A 21,649-nucleotide genomic window follows, 5' to 3' on the forward strand; every position below is an offset into this window, starting at 1 on the left:
AGGGCAGAAGTTCATGAATTCACAATGTGGGAAGTAGAGCAGAAATAGTGGATGGAGAACAATTTTGAGGCACAAGACACGGAGACAGCTGGTGTGTTTGTGTGCGTGTGTGCCTGAGGGCTCATAAATGTTTCATCTTTCTTGGCAATAAGTATGGAAACTCAGATAATGGAGATGAGTGGAGCCACAGTAAAGGACAAAGTGACTCAAGTAAATCAGAGTTAGTGGAGAGACAGCGAGTAAGAGGGTGTTGAACATAATGTTGAATGAATATACTGAACAGCAACACACACGTGAGTATATACAAGAGGCCCAAAACTGAGTGTTACCTGCTGTATCCAGAATCATCAGCATCTGAGTCGAGTGGCATCCAGTGTAGAAGCTTACTCAACGGCCTCAGCAGAGGAAAAAGGCTATTTTATGGATTTTCATCATATTTGCCAAGATTCTCTTCAGCTAGTTGCTGTAATCACATTATGATTAGCTGAGCTGAATGAATGTGAGTGAAACTGGACTCAACAACAGTCTGTTTTCTAGTGAGGAACACTGTTTAGTTCTTGATTTACTTGTATGATTGAATCACTTAAATATTTATCTGCCATATGCTAAAATGCATCATAACAGTAGCGTGAGAGGAGATTCCTGAAGTCAGCAACTGTGTAACATCCGTTACACCAACATTAGCTAAAATTCAAAGAATTTAGGTTGAAGTTGGGTGGGGGTGGAGTCTCTTCTTTAGAAATTACAAGCTCAAAAATAATCCACACACACACACGTTATACCTTTTATGTCCCAGATTGACTTCTAAGAATAATGAATATACTGTAGATCTGTATAGTTTTAAGGACACATGTTGTTTGGCCTTTCTTCAAGTGTTTTTCAAAGAGCCAGCTGACTTTGAACCAGTTGCATTCAAGCTTTGCATAAAGGACACACAAAAGAAATCAATTGAGAAAAATACTTTTGCAACAGCTGCTGCCTCTGTGAGCAGGGGAATGAACTGACCCAGTTTCCACACACCCAACATGGAGAAACAGCAGTCCATCTTTGTCCATGTTTTATCATTTTTATGATTTTTGTCTGTCATTTTTTGACAGCAGAAATATGTCCACTAAAATACAGAGAAAAACATTGCTTATGGTAATTTACTGGATGTTTTGGGCCAAGCATCTGTGGAAATCATAATGTTTAAATAGTATTTTCTTGTATTCTAATTTAATTTGGCTCAGATTATAGGGTGGAAATACATTTGTTTAGCAAACCAGCTAGTGACCAGCTGTTTGTATGTGATGGAATAAGGAGGCTAAAAAATCAACAGTGATTTTTCCTTACATATACTGTATACCAAAGTTTATGTTACCAATGCACATATGTGTAGGTAGAGTTACACACCAGGAGGACCAGTGACCTCCACCACCTTCCTTCATGGAGTACTTGGCTATTCAAGAACTTTATATACTGTTGGGGATGTGTCATAAAATATAACAAAATCCCAATACAAACACAGCTGTAATAATTCTCTCCTCCATCTTACAAGTTGTGGAAATTGGATAAGAATTCAGAGCATTATTCCAAGAGGAGGTGAGAGATGGATTTTCCTCCAGATGCTCCATCACCATTACAATTTGCACAACAGTAAACTTGAATTTGAAGCCCATTATTGCAGCAGGGCTAAGTCCACCATCGGATCCAGAATAAAACATTTCCACAAATGTTTGATGGATTGCCATGAACTTTGATATAAACACTCATGTTCCCCAGAGGATGAATTCTAATGACTTTGGTGATCTGCAGACCTTTTCTCTGTTATGATTGGGTCAATTTATGAGCAAACACCTGCAAAACTAATGACAATTCCCATCTGCAATGACACCCCCTTCCCAGCTGTACTTTCTGTTCACTGCAAATTAGCAAATATTCACATTCTAACAAACTAAACAAAGATGTTAAACATAAACATGTCTTTTTAATATCTTTACATTTTATATGCCAGAGATATGTAACTAAAGAAGCTGTGTAAGAAGTACTAAAATAAGTGGATGACAAGTGGAAGTACATGAAAAGAGAAGAGGGGAGGAGATATTAAGTAACCTTCCCCAGTGAAAACATTATTCAGTGAGCACAACACACCTACTTAACTGTCTTCTGGGTGAGTTATGTAAGTAGGAGAGATATAGAGGGAGGAAAGACAGGAAAGGAGAAGGGAGGAAGGAAGGAACACAGGGTGAGGAAGGAAGAAAAAAGAAGGAGGAATGGGGAAATAAAAGTGGGGGAAGGGGGATGAGGGATAAAATGTAAGAATGGAGGAGGGAGGGGAATTAACAGGAAAAGACAGAACTGAAGGCGATGGAAAAGGAAGAGAGCAAGGTGAAGGACAAAGGATATGACAGAAGAGAATAAGAGAAGATTGTAGGGAAGTAGGAGAGGAGAAATGGGGATGACAGAGGGAAAGGAAAAAAGGAGAGGAGGGAAGAATGAACACAGGTACAGATACACACACAGACATTTGGTCATTAACACATGTGGCCTGTGCAGTTAAGGGGGACATTTTAATTTGGTTTGGGACCTTTCTGCAAATGAACACACACACACACACACACACACCGTGCAGGCCCCTTTTAGGATTTTATGTGCCCCAAGTCTCAATTTAGACTGATTATAGCGTGACCTTAGCAGTGAACTCCCACTCACAGCACTCCTGCCTGTCCTGATTAAGCTGTGACCCTGCCACTGACCACTGGACACTAAACACTACCAGACCAGGATGAAACACAGCTGACGTACCAGAGAGACCTCATGGGGACTTCCATTATGCAGAAAAAAAAGAAAAAACCTAAGCTGTGGAACTGCATGAGGAAGTCATTTAAAGCTCCTTGTTCTGCTCAAACTGGGCGTAATTTCAGTTCACTTCAGCAGGAAAAATTCCAAAGTTTCCTCCAATAATTACATTTCGACCTTTTGATACTCTTGCAAAACTTTTCCTGCCGTAAAATTTAATTTTTAAATTAAATTTAAAAAACCAAATTGCTGTCATGACAGTCATTGGTAAGTTCATCTTCAGGATCCTTTTTAAAAAACGTTTCAGCTGCACAAAAAAAAAAAAAGAAAAATCTGAAATGGAATCAAACACTTTGATTGCACCATCTTATCTTCACTGCTTCCTCCCTGTTGAATGATGTGTCATATTAACACTAATGTTGAAATGCAAAGGAAAACATAGCATGTATTCAAATGCAGTGAGCAGTTAGTCAGTGCAACAGCTGAAAAACTAATAAAACGATTTACTCACTTGGAAGTAATTTATTAATTAAGAGCTCAATGTGTGTCATTTGGTGCCGCCCTGTTGTTTTTTGCTGTTTCAGTGTTTTTGCTCTGTTAGATATAAATCTATAAATAAAATAAGCCAATAAAATACAAATCATAAAAAGTATGAAACACTTTAATAGCATTTTTTCCACTCTGTTTTTTTTTTTTTTTTTTTTCTGGAAGAACCCAGGCATGAGTGAGGTCATTTTCATGCAGATGTCGCCAGAATAGAAGTTCCTCATGCGTGTGATTGCTGCAGTTCTGCTGTTGCTCAACATCTGACAATTAATGTTTGAAAAATCCCCTGCAGCTTTAAATGAAATAATTTCAATAACTTAGTGGACACCACATCAAAGATCACGTGAAATTTTGTGATATAATAAAAAATGATAATTATACCTACTTTACCTCTTACAAGTCTGCCTGTTAGTGCCTGTATTTATTCTGTACTCTTGGCAATATTCTTAAGATACGATAACACCAGTGTGCTACATTTGTAAAATATGTGTTTTTTGGCTCTTGTACTTTCTGTCCACATTACAAAACTGCAAAAAATGTTATCTGCGCTTCCTCTTTGTTCTCAGAGACAATTATCTATATTCAATTTGTAATTCATTCCAAGCTTTCCTATAAACCAACCTGTTTGTGTCCTGCTCCTGCAGTCGGAGGAGTCAGGTTAAGAAAGAGAAGCAACATCTTTATGCTGCTGCAAAACACCTACACACTCACAAAAATACACAAATGTAGGAGGAACAGAGCCATGTCCTGACACATATTTATTTATTTAATCCTTATTCTGAGCCCCACCTTCAAATGGCCCCTTCATGAAGTGAGGACTGACAAAAATGCATGTCTTACTATCCCTGTGGGGGAACTCGGTCCTTGTAAGGATACAAGTACAAACAGACACAGATAGCTTTATCCTGAGTTAAATCCCAACTGAGCAATGTCTCTGGTCAACACCCTCCTCTCCCTGATCTAAATCATCGCCCTCGCTCTCTCTTCTCCCCCACAGTGAGCACTCTGCTGGTTTCCAGCTGAATGCTTGAAACAGCCAGTAAGGAGAAAAACTGCCAGTGATTACCAACAGAAATGCCAGCATAAAATGTCAGAATAGTTTGTTTTGATACGTTTTCTTGTACCTACAGTAGCGTTCCATAGTGTTTAAAACTTTATTCCCAGGGTGCACAGTGAATATAAACACATTATGCATAACAGTAATTAACGGAATTACTGCAGGTCTGTGATTGATGTAGTTCTTAATTAAATATTGTGTGGATATAATCAGCCAAACAGTATCTCATAACTACTTTAAATGTAGTATAGTAGTTCTGGGTTTGGGACAGAATTGAATAATTCAGTAAAATACATTTCATATGAACTGCAAGTAATTATCTACATGATTGGCATTTTTTCTTATCTATAGGTACCTTTACTGTTTTGCCCTCAGTGTCATCATAAGTCACTGAATCAACTGCAAATAAAAATCTTTTGAACAATTTAACTACTGGTTGTTCTCAGATTATCTGTTGAAGTTTGAGTTTCTGTAGTTGGCAGAACTCTTTGTTTCCATTGCTCCAAGCTGCTTCCCATTCATTCCAATCATACTTTATTCATCCAGCACATACAGCAAACAAAAATAAGTTTTCTGGGCTCTGGGAAAGTTTTGAAAATTCATAAAATAGAGAATTATAATTATAGTTTGATGTCCTATCAACAGTGTTATATCTCTTTTATTATGGCCGCCTTTTGAGAGAATGCTTTTTGGGCCATTAGGAGATTTCTTTCTCATGCAGTTTTACTGCTTGTGTTAAATATTAAATTACCTGTATTCTTTTAGTAAATTCAGAGTATCTATTGCTGCTGCATGACATGAAAAAAAACAAATGCATTTTTTTTTTAATTCTGTACAACTGCCTCTCACTCATCACTGTTTAGCATCCATTAAAGCAGAAAAGACAATAATCATTAAATTAAAACAAACAGCCTGGTCGTGTGCGTCCACTCTGTGAGGACAAAGTGATGACTGTTGTGTGGTTCCTACAGCACGCCGAGGTCATGACACTGCACTAGAGGTCACGATACCTTAATGGGGCTGATCAGTACGATGGTGCAAATAAGACACACACACAAACACACACACTCACACACACAGACATTGGCCATGGTCTATTACCTCTTGACCCGTACATCAGCGTGCCAGATGTTTATTTGTTGATTCCCTCCATCCTTGAAGACATCCATCATCACTGTCAGAGTGCAGGAGGAGTGTGTGTGTGTGTGTGTGTGTGTGTGTGTGTGTGTGTGTGTGTGTGTGTGTGTGTGTGTGTGGTGTGACTGTAGTGTTATGGGTGCTGAGTGATTTGGTGTGTGTCAATATTTAGCTCTAATAAAATTTAAGAGATGACATGGGTGGTCTTGGTGTGCGTGTGCTCTTGTACTTGACCAATCTGAGTTCAAACTTTAAGAGTGATGATATTTCTGTAGTCTCAGTACATTTTGTCTGGTGTTCACCTCTTTAGAGAATTAAGCTTTAGATTAAAGTAAGGGTAAGGTTTGGGCATGCCGTGGTGATGTTTTAGAGGTATGGTACTAAAGTTGTTCACAACAGCAGAAGTACAAATGACACATACGTATGGTCTTATGTAATGTAGCACTGTCACTTTTATTAGCTCCCTGAAGACAACACACAAACATACACAAACATTAACAGTCTGTGCAGTCCCAAAACACTAGACACACTCTCCTCACAAACTTTTAACACTCCCTAAAGATTCATTGAAAACACTAAAAACGTCATGTGTGTTTGTTGCACATTTAAAGAAAATCACCTCTGAGTTAGTTTTAAAACTTTTTACTTTTGTGTTGTTTTTGCATTTTAATTGTAATTCACTGTTTCTACTGTAGCCATATTCCATGAGTCTTTTTCCTACATTTACCAGAATTATGTTAAGATACCGCTGCATTCAGTTATGTGTAGGAGGAGACAGTAATAGAAGTGCAGGAGAGTCAGCTGTTACCTTCACTGAACATGTCTTGGGTTGGAGAAACTGTTTTGTACAGTATGATCATTTAACTTGCAAGATGATGAGTCCTGAAGGAAGCTGTTAGCACTTTAATTCATAACTCAACAATTATTGTTGAAGTTTTAGATCATAAAAATTCAGAAAGAGCACAAACAGTGAGCTGTAAATGTGTTATAACCATTGAAACACATGAAAATCAAGTTTTTATTCCCCCAGATATTTTTGACTGCATTGTCTTCATCAGGGTGGTCCCCGAGGTCAAGTCTGGCTTCTTTATATAGAGGCGGGTCATGTGATTCCTCCAGTATTTAAGTATATAATAGCAAAAATGAAAACCATACCAAATATGAAAAACATTGCAAAGATTTCAAAGCACTATATATACATATGTCCATGAATTCCTCAGTGGTTGGACACAGTCTTTTTTTCAAAACACACTATTTTCTAGACCAGTGAAAATCAGCACTGGTGTTTAGAGTGTTAAAAATATCTATCAGACTCTATTGTGGCTTTGTTGGAAATATCTCCACTTTTGGGGGTAGTTTTCCTCTGACAAACACACAAGAATGCTTTCACCACATATACAGTATATACACTCACCAAGCACTTTATTAAGAACACCTGCGCAGTCTAATGCAATCCAGCACAACAGCTCTGCCATAAATTCTACTTTTACCAAACTTATACATTTTCAGTTTTTGTTGACATTGTCAGAGAGGTGAAAAATTCTACTTTATGTTTTTTGAGGTTGTAATGGGTGGCGGTGTACTAGAGTGCATTATATTCAAAAGTTTCAATATAATATTTTGCTGTCCTCATGTATGTTAATGGGTGGACTTTGTAAAAGTAGAATTTATGGCAGAGCTGTTTCATTGGATTGCACAGGTGTTCCTAATAAAGTGCTCAGTGAGTGTATTTATAATATAAAGATAATATGAATTTCTCTCAACCACGATATTGGTATTTAATTTTGGTATTTTAAGTGTTTGTGCCTTTGTATTGTTATCATTATTATTATTATTATTGTTATTAACAGTCTGCTACCTGTACTGGCCATGTCGTTAATGAGCAATGATGTCACCTTTGAGCTTTAGTGTATTTTCCGGCTGTCTGGAAGTCACATTTCCAAAACTAACAACTAAAGTGGATTGACTGAAATAATATTTTTCTGGTTTACACATCACATTTTTCAAAATCGAACTTGCAAACGATGAACACACACGCCAGACACAACGCACCACCAGAGGTGGCTGGCCAACAAAATCAAACTCGCCAAGCATGTTGACAAATGAAAACATTCAATGTAGAACAAACTTTTCACTTTCGATTAAATGTGAATCACGAGCCAAATTTCTAACATTTTACTTTTCAAATATATTATTATGCCTGGAGATGATAAACGCCAGCGCTGCTCCTGCTGCGGTCCCACTCCTGGCTTTAAAGGTGGGCTGTTTAATGTCCCATAACTCTCACCGCGTAATGGTTTTCAAACCTCTGAAACAAGGAAAACAAGGTGCCACCTTAAAATTTATGAGACATTAAATTTCTTTCCATTAAATCTCAGTCAATCCATCATCATTAAGGCTTATCAAAATAATCACAAGCCTGTAAAACAACTTAACTAGTGTTTCGTCTGAAGTGCAAGGAAGAGGTGTGTGTGTATGTGTGTGTGTGTGTGTGTGTGTGTGTGTGTGTGTGTGTGTGTGTGTGTGAGTTCCCATATGCGTCACCCTCTGACTCCTTCTTTGAGTCTAGAAAGACACCCCCTTTTCTCCCGGTCTTTCTCTTTGAATAAAGGAAGGAAAATGTTCTCCACCTATTTCCATCATCACAACTCGTAATAGCTCCGTAATCTCCCTGTGTGTGTGTGTGTGTGTGTGTATTAGATAGAATATATTGTAACATGTGATAATAGGGGATTTTTGTTCCCCTTAACCATCTCTAAATCTTACATTCATCCATATAATTAGATATGTTTATACACCCTGTAGTCCAACCAGAATTATAAAACGGAGAACCTTCTTTAAATGAGATAAAAACAGTGTGAAAATTGGACCGTTGCTGCTGCAGGTAATAACAGATACAAAGAAGGAAATACAGACAGACAAAATGTAAAAAGTGTGTAAAGATGATCAAATCCTGCATATACAGTATGTTAAAAAAAGATATTATTACTTTTCCCATCTCCTCTCTCTCTCTCTCACATACAACATATTTATTCAGTCGTTGGCATAATATAAAAGTAGAGTTCACCTCAAATTACAGAAGCAGGCTCCATGCTTGTCAGGTGGCTTGGATATTCTGTGGTTGGACCCATGAAGAAAAGCAGTTAATGATGGTGATCCTAATGAAGAGATAAAATTTCATCGCTCCATGTTTCTCTTTCACTGCCCCTCTCCTCTTTTCTCAGTTCTAAACACAAAAGTCTTTATGCTTCGCTGACACTCAGTTGAGCGCCTCCGTCTTTCCTCTCCTCTTAAAAGCCAGCGGATGCTACACAGCGTGCCCAGTAGAGCCCGATTCCAACTCCCTATGGTTTCTGCCTGGTAGTCATCACTTTGTCAAACAGATTGTAAATCATGACTTGGATTGTGGCTTAGTTCAGAGTCATCGCTTCTATGTTTCCTGCCAAATTTACATTTAACATTCTTTTGGCATTTCGCACTTTTCTACAGAGGGATTTACAATAACGGCAGAATCAGCTCTGCTGTTGCCAACAATAAAGGGGCAACCAACGGTCAAAGCTACAGCACCCTGAGCAGAGACATGTTTATGTTAACAATGTATAAATGCTTAAAATGTTTCTCTCTCAGGAAACAAAATGGTTCTTGACTGCTACAAAACTACAAAACACCTCTTTACATATCAGGGGAAAAGCTGTGGCAGAACCTACCAAGAATGAATTTCATACTAAAGCAGATAAACTTTGAATAAAATATATTTTTACATATAACAATGACTGTGGATTTTGTTCCCAATCACTTACATTGAAAGTGCCTCATGAAGGGATTTCTTAATGGCCAGTATGAACAGGAGGACAGGTTTCAAGACAGCTTGAAAAAAATGTGAACTTATCCCTTAACAGCAACATCTGTTTAACCTGTATTACTGTGAGACCTGTCCGAATGTACCACATAATCTACCCCATGCCGTAGTATAACTTTGTCCTCATGACCACAGAGGGCTGGCAGCTACTCTCTCACAGCGCCCGTAACCAAAACATGTCAAACACATTCACTGAAACTGTGAGACAAAACAATGTCATAGCAGCGCAGACAACAAGGTAGCGGAGCAGTGAAGCAAAGGAAACAAACTGAAACCAGCCATCGAGGCACTCAGTGATCACTGAACCATGACTTAGTTCAGGTCTTCTTCATGTTATTGTGCAGCAACCATGATCCCCATATCACCAGTCACAATGAACTGAATTTCCCAGATTATATTTCAGTTATGTAACAGAAATGCAGGAGTCCAGTCTGGACACACTGCTGAAGGTAGAGTGTCATTTACTGTAGCTCTGGGCTTTGAATTCTTCCCTTCTCCCTCTGTCTGTCTGTCTTTTTCTCTCCCTGTCTCTGTCTCCATGTTGTACTCACATTTACTGTAAAACAAACTAAACAACACTTTTACTGTATTCCTCAGATGCTTAACCCACACTGTCAGTGTCTTATTTGATGCTATTGGTTTACCCACAGTTTACCCATTTATGGTCATCTAAGGATCTGAGACACTTTCATAGAATTTACATCATGGTTGATTGTCTGAAAACATCAAGGAGGGTGGACATTGTACTTTTTGATTAAACTTGCTGATTTTGATGCTATTAATACCATTGATGTGACACAAAGGCAGACAAAATGCGTCTGTGGTTTACATGAGCTATATCAGTGTATCACAGACAGTAAATTGTTGGCTGCTGCATGTTACACTTTTAACTTTTAGCTTTTCTTCCACTCATCTGACTCACTCTCTTCCCTTTTTCATGTCAGTCTTTCTATAATTTGTTGTTGTGGCCCAAAGTGTGTCTTCTTCATCTCCTGTTGTCTCCTTTTAATTTTCTAAAGCCGTCTCTCGTTCTTTCTTTGTCACTGACAGCCTCTGTTTGACCCCATTCATCTTTCTCTTCCTTCCTTCCCTTTCATCCCCAGCTAGTTCTCTGGTGTCTTCAGTATTTCCTTCCTTCCTCTGTCTGTTCCTCTTTTCCTCCCCTCTCTCTTTTATCTCCACACTTTCCCTTTTATTCAGTCCTTATTATTCAGTCTCAGTGAATTCCTCTCTCCTGTCTCAACATCTTCCAGCTCTGTCTTGACACACACACACACACACTCACACATTTGTGGAAGCACTTCTGTCCATCTTATTAACATCATAAACATAAAGTATGTTTACTTGCACTTGTCCACATCACTGTGTCTATAAAAAAACACCATGAATACATTTTTTCACTGCTTCTAAACAGCTTGATTGGCAGACACAGAGACTAATCTTTTTGTTTGCTCTTTTTTTTTGTGACTTTGGATTGTTTTTTCTTTTTCTTTTTAATATTGCACATTACCTGTCTTTGTTTCTTACTCAACACATGAATGCACATGGTAATGTGCATGGTTAATGGTTAAGCAAAAAACTTTTGTCTTTATCTCTCTGCATCCCACTGTCAGCTGACCACCTGAACTAACCATTTGTTTCACATGGTACTAATCTGTTTAAAAAATCAGATATATAACACCAGTGTATGTGTGTGTTTGTGTGTGTGTGTGTGTGTGTGTGTGTGTGTGTGTGTGTATGTGTGTGTGTGTGTGTGTGTGTGTGTGTTTGCATATGTGTGTGTGTTATTTCACTCACTGAAAGTTAGATGGCCAAAAAAGAAATAAATCCCCATTTTGAGAACCTAAAGCCTCAATGATTTACAATTGGTGTCCAGTCCAATTACCTTTTCCTTGTCCCCACACACGCAACCACTACCACAAACTTTACTGCACCTCTCACTACACCTGAGAGACCCAGGTCACAAGGTTTACAGTCTGAGGTAAAGTAGGGCGTTTACAAGAGCAGAGAAAAAAAGGTGGATGGAGGGAGGAGAGGAGTAAAACATAGAGAATGAGGTAGAAACTGATAGAAGAGAGAAAATGATAGCTGGAAGAGGAGAGAAATTAAAGCAGAGTATAGGTGTTTATAGGCAAGAAGGATGAGGGTGACAAGGCGAAGGATGGAGGAGGAATAGATATGTGGCATGAAGTGTGATTTAGTTTTATGTATAAAATAAAATTTGGGTTTTGTTTGAAACAAAAGTAGAAACTTAAGACAAAACTTTCAACTTGAGATCTTTCAATCCCCATTGAGCGAAAGGCAGAAATGGTAACACAACGAGCTGAAGTCTAAAATAATCTGACTTTTGTTCTGTACAGTTTATTATCATCTTTTCATGCTCTTCCTCTCAGTAACTTCAGACTCACACCTTTAATGCACCTACACCTTTTTCCGGCTGCCTCAGAGATTCAGTTGTTAACTTTCTGCAACTCTGAGGATTCCTGAGACAAAAATTTGACAGGAACTAAATTTGTTGTGTGACTGAGATAACCCATCACCTGTCCAATTTGAAAGGATTGATGATTTTTTAAAATAAGTAATGTCTTTTCTTTCTACAGTATAATGTATGTTGAACTAGTCTTCACTGGAATATAATGATGTGGCTGTAACTTGTTATAATCTAAACTATGTGAGAAAAAAGTTGAAATAAAAAAACATTTAGACAAAAGTCTGGAGCGGTCTTCCCCCTGATGGCAGGCTCTGATACCAAGTGGCTTTTAAACCTTAATTGGTGGTTTTAAACCCCCATAAACACATATGAACGTGTTTTAATGATCAGTTTTTAAGAAATAAGCACCGCTGTTATATTTAATGATGACGGTTTTACCATCTAAACATTAATGTGTAACTTAATGAGCAGCTTTACCCATATAAACATAAATGTTCTTTTTTTAATGGTCTGTTTTAACTGTATGAATATGGGTTTGTTTATTCTGCGGTTCTGACACTTCTTCTGATCCTGGGCGCTCCTGATGAAGCACAGACTGCTCCTTTAATCCCTCACAGCCCCCCTACCTCACCTTTAAGCCTGGCTTTTATAGTATGGCAAACATAACTAAAAAGACTCTTTACATCTTCTTCCTGTGAATGAAGCCCATTTAATCCGTCAGAGGGTCACGTGACAAGTTGAATGTTGCAGAGCTGAAGAAAACTTTTACTTTCTTATGTTTACATGCACTCACACAAACACACATGGAAACACATACCACACTCCATATGCACAACAGAGACACCCTGCAGCTGGCAACGCTGTCTGCCACAAATGATGTTTAGGTGCAACTTTCTGCATCAGTGATTAACATTAGAAGCAGTGTGATGTTCATATGGAGCAGAGGAAAGTAAGATTTTGACACAAGCTGTTTGTGTCCTGTCTTATACTGGACCTATGAGCATGTTTGCAACCATTTTCAAATGCATACTGTGCAGTTTTTGGTTTTTTTATAAGGTTTCCATTCATTTCTGTATGGCATGAAAATCAATTAGAAGACTCTTGAAATTTGCTTGAGTTGTGTAATCCAGTGAACATCAAGTCTGCATTAATTTTTTGTCAATATTACCTTGCCCGGTTTGCAGAATCGTCAGTTGTGATGTTAAATGTATAAGTGGCTTGTAGTAAATAGGCCAAAACATGCAAAAGTTAAAGCTATAACACTTAACTTTGAAGCTCTATGTGACAGAATTTGCGACTGTGACTTGCTGCACTTCACATGACGTTCACAGAGGATTCAGAAAGATAATGCATCACTTACTTTACTGCAGTACAGTTTCATGCCAGCGCACAATCTGGTGCACTGTAGGTCAGAAAAGGTGATGGGGAAGGTCTTAGGTTTAGCTACAGTAGATGCTTCGTAACATCTTGTAACTTCGATGCAGAGAAAAAAAAAAAGTAAAATATTGTGGCATCATTGGCATTTGGGGATATTTTGAAACATGTTCCAACATGTTCACTGCCACATTTAGAACAACTAGTTTTCCATCTGTGGCAGTGAACATGTCGGACGTATGTTCTGTCTTAACATTTTATTGCTAAAGAGAAAAACATGATCTTGACAGTATTTTTAGGCATCACAGACTTTCAGTATCCTTGTGCATCTTATCTTTAAATTCTACAACTTTGGCATCACTGCTGATGCACTGCATGATTAGTTCAGGTCTGTGGAGTAGGAGCTCCACACTATGATGACACTCAGCTGACTCACATTTAAGAGAGAGCGAGCAGCAGTGGTCTCTGAAGATAAACTATAGATGCAGAACACCACAGCTGTAAAACTGGCTCCAGGTCTGTTTTTGATGCGGCAGGAACAGTAACTCTAGATGCTAAACAAACATCAGCTGTGTCAGAGGTCTGAAGCCCCTCATGAGCCTGTGTGAGGTGATTTACAAACAACATCTTCGTGTTTAGAAGGGAAATGACAAGAACACATGTTAGTATTTTTTTTCTTATTTTATTTTTTTAAGAGGCAACATAAATTTTGGCTCTTGTTCACACACACTCATGCACGCAAACAAAACCAACTCAGCCCACACACATATTTCCATGAATCCACACGCACACATGCACGCAAACCCCTCTTCAGCCTCAGGCTAATTTCCTATTTCCACGAGGCGCCTTGTCCTAATTCCTCGTTTGACTTTGCTGAAGTGACTCTCGAAGCTAAACCGTACACACACAAACACACTCTTGCACACACAAAGGCTGCAACCTTCCCACTAGCAGCCCCGAGGAAACCCCGAAGGCCTGTTCAACCTCTGCTCACAAATACAGATGTTCTCGGGTTGCGAGAGGTCATGTGTGGTATATAATCATGGACTTTGCTTTGAATGTCAGTGATTAATGACCATATACTTTTTAAAACTTACTCATGTTTAAATTCAGTTTCATTTCATTTTCATGACATCTGTATCATAAAAAACAAGAATCCGCAACATTTACATAAATTTTTCTATAACGCACTAATATCACACAACAGTAATTCCACCATTAGCTTGTTGGTGGAGCTTCTACAGTTAAGTTGCCAAACACCTGCCTGAAACCAATACAAATCTGTGGATTCAGAAGATAAAGATGACAAAGCAGCCACTATGCACCAGTAGATGTGAGCTGAGTCTGAGTCAAATATTATCATGATATTTGATTGCAATTTTTAAACTTATATATGGCTGTTGATGAGCCATGACATCCTAAAAACATGAAATGTTTTACACTTACAAGTTGTGAGTGGAAGGTGGCAAATTCATTCTTTATGTGAATATCAATCAGTTCTGCAACTGCTCCCAGTGTCTGACACTGCAGGTCTTTTCTGATGATCAAAAGGAAGTGATACATAATGTTCGTTTGAAGGAAAGAAGAAGTGGTAGGTAGCATGAGCAGTGATTGCCACCATGACTGAGCAGACATTGGTTCCCCACCACATTCCCAGCACATTCAAAAGTGACAGAAAAAAAAAAAATCTGTATCCAATTGCACCATTTATGAAACCAATTTTAACGGATTTGATTCAGTGGTATTGACCCCAAAATAGAGACACGGAGACTGAAAAACTAACACACACACACACATATACAGAGTGGGAATTTCACTTCCTGATGTGATGAGTCTTAATCACAACTCAATGGAGCAGTCAGAGAGGCGGCTTGGTGTGCACAGTAGTAGGTCAAACACACACACACACACACACACAGAGAGTCATACAATTCATTCCACAAACTCAGTCCAGTGGTGGGCTCTCTCTGCAGACTCCCTGGGGACTCACAGATTAGCCTTGGCCAAAGCCACTAATCCCCTCACATACCTACACACATGCACACACACACACACAAAGTGAACCAAGCCTCAGACGGTACCTCTGCTCTGTGCCAGCCGCATGCAGCCTCATTCAAACAAGTCAGTGAAAGGTGAGGCGGCATCTACTTCAGCATGGTCTTCTACACACACACACACACACACACACACACACACACACACACACAGAAAGAGAAGAAACAAGGGATGGAAACAGTGAGAGAGAGGTGAGCGGGTTTGTCTCCAGAGGATTTACTGAAACCACTCTGCTCTACCTTTAACCTTTGTGTTCCTTTTGCCATCTGAAGGACTGAAGAAAAGATGAAAACTTTTAACTGCTTTGTGAATTTGTAAGAGTTACACATGTTTGTTTGCGAGCACACAGGCTTGTAAAAAAAATATGTTTGCTACCAAGCTGAAAGGAGAGATGGGAATTCTGTTGAAAATAAAAAAAAACAGCGAGAGAAAGACAAATAGTTATGGTGAGTCAGAAACTAAAACTTTATTAGGTACTTTGTTATTTGGAGTCACTTACTAAATACCAAGAATATACTTGTATTCACAGCAAAGTGAGCTATGTTCAATGACTGTATGTTTGATTAAAATGTTGAATTCTGTAAACATATAATATAAATACATCATAATATATTTTCTGTGCTATAAACCCCTTTGCCAGCCACATTCTGGCTGTAACAACAAAAGGTGTGAATAATTACACCCACTGAAAAGTATAAGTGGGTGCAGCACTGTCGTTATTAGTGAAAGAGTCACAATATCAAGAAGTATACTGGCAGTACTTCATGCAATGCACTGTATAAAATTAACTACAGAGCCATTCAACAGTATTTCATTCAGGCAAGTGACTTAATAACATATAATCACTCCCCAGCTACAACTTTACCACAAGTATCTGATGGTTTCACAGCGGCTGAGCTAACTGCATTGTAACTAAGACGAGGTCACAAGGTCAAAGGTTAAAACTACACTGGCTTCTACTGAGAGATTTGGTTTCTTAAGGTGTGTGTGTGTGTGTGTGTGTGTGTCCATGTGTGTGTGTTTGTGTGTGCACAGCTTGTTTGGTCACTTGAACACACAGTAACAATCACTCTCCTCCTACTGACCACCAACTCAATATCCTGTGTGGTTCAGTATGTCGGTTCAGAGATGTTTGGTTCTTTTCTTCACCCTTTTTTTCATCCAAAACCTTTTCTCCTCATTTACTTTGTTTTCAATCGTCTCCTATTACTTTCCATGTTTCTCTCATTATTCTTTTCCCTCCCTAGTTTTTTTTTTGTGTGAGATGTTTTATTAAAATCCTCCATAGTTTCTTTCTCTTTCTTTCTTGCTCTCTCCTTCTCACTGTCCCTTTCTTTTCCTTACAATAGGCTTTTCATTTCGGCCACTTATGCACTCAATGCATCATCTAGACCCGCTCTCAGATCCCCCGTATGCCTGTTTGGGAAAAATATCCAGCACCAAACTAAAAGCAGATTATACTTACTTCTTAAAACGGCAAGATGAAGAGTGAGAGAACAAGAGCTGGTCCACTTTTAAAGGATTATCATTTTTAGCCCCTAAAGAAAGAAAGGGATACCCTTCCAATTTTAAAGGATTACCTTTCTGCCTTGAAAAACGGACAATAGCCAGAACGAAAAAAAAAATCTGCCCGGTGGGTTTGGGTTTACTAACAAGAATCCGTCCATTTTGCTTCAGGATTATCATCGCATTGCACCTCTTTGGTGGCCTGTTGGTGGTCCGCTAAGGTCGAGCACAACAGAGTTGCACTCTGCAAATTTATTGCTTCATGAACCTGTCAAATTACTTTGTGTGAGTGAATTTTATTAGACAATATTAAAAAATGTTGATTTTGAAAGTATGCAGCTTAAAGGCACATCTTGCAATCAATATTGTGATGTATCTGGATCTTGCTACTCATGATGCACTTACTTGTTAATGTAAGTTTAAAAAATATCAACATAAATCGTAAAGCTGAGCAACACCACCTTGAAAATCTATCACCACACAACACACATACAATAAACCTCCTTCACAGATGCTGAAGACCTTCAAGAAAATATTAATTTCTGGATTTTTCTTTTTTTTGGGGGGGAAATAAAATAATAATCTTGTAGTTTTTTCTCTTTGGGGAATCTTCTTTTGCAACACTAAAATGTCCCAGGTCAAACACACTCTAACAGTGTATCTTTTTTGATAGAAGATAGAAACAAAACGATAGAGGAAGAAAGACGAACGAGAAAGGAGAATATAAAGACGGAGGGAGGGCTCTTGGTTTCCATGGAGGTAAATAATGAGAATCTCATGACATGGGGCCTCCAGGAAAGCGTCCCGCTTTTCTCTATCCTCCTCCTCCCCTTCTCTTCATCCTTTTCTTTCATTCCACCCCTCCTCTTCTTCTCCTCTCCCTGTTGTTTTCATATGTGCCCCTCTAAGCTGACTCCCTTTTCTTTTCCAAAATCCTTCCTGCTTTTCTCTCAACCAGCAGCACACACACGTATGAATTAATCTCAGCTTGATTTACATATGAAAAAGAATGTTTTTTATTATTATTATTCCCCATAGCAGATCTGAGACAATCATTAATGACCAAACAGTCATTACCGACAAGTCTGCATTGTAAGTCTCCTGTCTGGAATGCCATGAATAAAAAGTTAATTTGTGACACAAATTAGCTTTGCTGATTTATGTGCCTCTGTGGAGGGATGTCAGCGCTGCTTTTTCCCCCTACGGTACCTCTATATCTTGTGCCATACACAGACTGTCCTCCCAAAAAAGGATCAGTCATTTAGGCAAGTGCCCCAAAACAACATATATTTACTTTCAAGTGACAGAAGCCCTCTGGCGGCCATAGTGATTATGACAGGAGGAAATGAGATGGCGTTGTTATAGAGCCTCAAAGTCCACATAGAAAGGAGGTTGGGGTTCCCCTTTCAACACTGTTTTTCAAAAATTATGACTGCAATCATCCCCTAACCTTCACCATGTGGTTATTATTGTTACAAGCATTAACAAAGTAATGATTTTTATCCAAATCATGATGTTTCCCTAACCTGAAAAATATGCTTATTCAATTCAAATCATAAAGTTTTCCTAAACCCCACCAAGTGGTTTTCGTGCCTTAACCTAACCAAACCTTAACCATAGTGTTGCCACATCATAAGACATATTTTAAAGACGCCCCTATCAGAAAATGCTTGTCTGTGTCATTCTGCATTGCATTGCACTGCAAGATGTATTTTGTCGTTTAATTTGGAGAACTTGTTGGCCATATGGGATGTTATTAATTATCAATAAATCTATGCAGCAAAATTGTCACAGAGGATGTTCTACTGATCTGATCTGCGAATTTTCTGAATCCACAATTTAGAGTTTAAAAGTGTTTGGTAAAAGTTTAGAGTTGCACATCCAACAGTGGCCCCTAAGAATGTCAGAAAAATGTATAAATAGTGCAAACAAACAAAATGAAGTTGAATGGATTGTTTTTCTTTTTCTTACTTCTGTTTGGCATAATTTTGTAGTAGCAGTTTTGGAACTACAGTACCCAGATTGATCTGGACCATGGAGTCAGTGAGTTAGCTGTGGGCTACCCCTTGAGCCCCTTTTTGTCGCATATTTGTTTACATTTTGCCAAATTTGCCCCATAAAAACTCTTGTCTAGTTAGCTATTAACCACTGTAACCATGGATGTACAGACAACTATCATTGGATTAGCGTCTCTTATATGATTTCTAGTAAGACAGAGATATTGATATCCACAAAAAAGTGTAAGTCACACTGATTTTTCATTCGCTAAAGATTAAAGCAGCATTAATTAATTTTGACCACTAGAGGGCAGAAAGATCATAACTGAACCGGCAGCTCAATAAAGTTTTACAGCTAAACAACCACGTGCAGAAAGCAGAAACAGCGGACCAAGCAGTAGAAAACAATATCACTATATTGCTATATGGCTTTACAGCTCTGTTTTGTTGGACTTTTGTCACCAGCCATTTGTTTACTTTGGCTTTCTGCCACATTCTGCTACAGGTAGAATAATATGAAGTAACAATGCTCTGGTTTTGTTGGTTCAGATAATAAAACAATGAGCTGAGAGCAGCTGCATAGTAAGCTGTGAAATCTCAGTGACTTTGTCAGTACTTTTGATGAAGTTACATATTATGTGAGAGGACGTTCTGTTGTTCTGTGCTGTACTTTCATCCTGTCGGACATTCACTTAAGTTTTGCTCTCACAAGGGTCTTGTATGTTCATTTCCTCTGTACTCATAACTGTTGTGCACTTTTTATATGTGATAAACTATGAATACAGGTCATAAAGAGAACATCAGCCTGAAGGTACACCGAGCTTACTGTACGTTTTTATCCCTCTTCTTCAATTTGGATATTTATAAAAGCCAAAACCAGCTCTTGAACTCTGTCCAGTATCCCCTAAGCTTCATTTCCTCCCGTCCTCTCCCCTTATATGAAACCTTCACCCTCTCTCCTCCTCTTGGATTCCTCCTTTCTCCACCTCCCCAACCCCTTCTCCCCCAGATCCCTCCTTTATAAAATTCCTTTGGACTGCTTAGGTGATGACCATGGACAGGCTCTCTCTCTCTCTGTCCTATTTACATCTGTGTGTGTGTGTGTGTGTGTGTGTGTGTGTGTGTGTGTGTATTTCTGTATTCCTTTATGTTTGTGTGTGTCCATGTGTGCTGATGAGATCATGTGGTGATTTAAGAGTGTTTATACCACTGGACAGACTTCAGAGTCGAACCACAAGCTGACTCTACATAAACCTTCCGGAAACATCCGGTGTGTGTGTGTGTGTGTGTGTGGCTGTATAATGGATGTGTCTTCACTTTGGGGTCAGTGGGAGTAATCCCCACCTTTAGAGGAGGGATAATCAGACCCATCACCACAAGCAATCCTACACAAGCCCAGAAAGACACACAAATTCATACACACATTTACCGCTAAAGGATTTCTGCAGTGTTGGTGAACTTTATCTTTATTTTCCACACTGGCCTCTCGTCTATTAAAGCAGTTCTGGAGGATTTACACTCCTTATTCACACAATCTTAGCTATGTTATAGATGCAAATCAATTATTTTATTGATATTTCTCAAAGGATGTTAATGACTCAATCCAATGAGGACAAATATGGGGAGAGTATGTAGCCAGTAAATATAAGCTTACAAGAATATACTTTTTTAAGAGAACAAAATTTTTGCTAAATTAAGTTGTTGTTTTTTTAGGTGGTACTAATACATGTAGTAGTACCACTACACTGACAAGGGCACAACACACAAACACACTTGCCAGTTAAAGGCTTTCAAACTAACACACACACACACACACACACACACAAAAACATACGGAAACAAGCATTCACGTTTTCAAAAAAGTACATTCACAAACACTCAACCTTTCATGTCATTTTACAAACACATGCACACACCTTCAGAAGCGGTCCCATCCATGACCTGCATCACACACACTCTTCATTCTCCTCTCTCTCTCATCACCTCCAGAACTCAACCCAACTTTGGTCAGTGTGTGTGTGTTTTAACCATGCGCTTCCCCTGCTGAGTGACAAATCTCTCTGCCAAAGAGGCAATCCATCAAGAACACACACACACACACACACACACACACACACACACACACACACACACATACACACACATACACACACACACACACATACACACACACACACACACACACACAGTATTATGAAGATTGAATACCACAGTAGCCTCAGATGATCCGAACCAATTCTCATCCTAAATTCTTGTATGAACCAGCAGCTGATACACAGATCACAGCAGGAATGCGTGTTAAAAATGATCCAGACCAGAGTCATGTATATATGCATTTGTGTGCGTGTCTATACACAGACATGAACAGATAGAGGTTCACACACAGCGATACACACATGCACTTGCACATGCTAACACACATACTACACATAGTTGGAACAGGGCCCTCTGATTTGGTCCGCTCAGCAGGGTGTCTGTTGTCACAGTAAGGTTTCCCATGGCTGGACTTTAAATGGGAAATCCAGCTTCACATCCTATAGCACAGTGATTAACAGTGAGCCGTACACACTACCTACACTGACAGGGAGACTGTTTAGAACATACAATTTATACTAAAAACAGCAGGTTAGTTGATTGATTAATCATGCATTTTTATTAGCATCTATTTAACATTGATTTTTTTTAATGTGGTTGTTTCACTTTTATTTTTTATTATTGTAAATTAATTGCTGTATGTTGTCCTTTTTAACTGTAAAGCGTATTGGGACCATGTTGCATGGTGATCTGCATGTTGATTAAAATTGATTGATTGATTATAGGCTTCCCAGAAAGAGACTTTACAGTAATTTTGTGCCAAAGCATTTATCCTTATTATTCAAGTGAGTAAAAATGCTGAAGAGGGAGTACAA

The sequence above is a fragment of the Thunnus albacares genome, chromosome 5 (genome assembly GCF_914725855.1).
Source record: "Thunnus albacares chromosome 5, fThuAlb1.1, whole genome shotgun sequence".
Classification (NCBI taxonomy): domain Eukaryota; kingdom Metazoa; phylum Chordata; class Actinopteri; order Scombriformes; family Scombridae; genus Thunnus; species Thunnus albacares.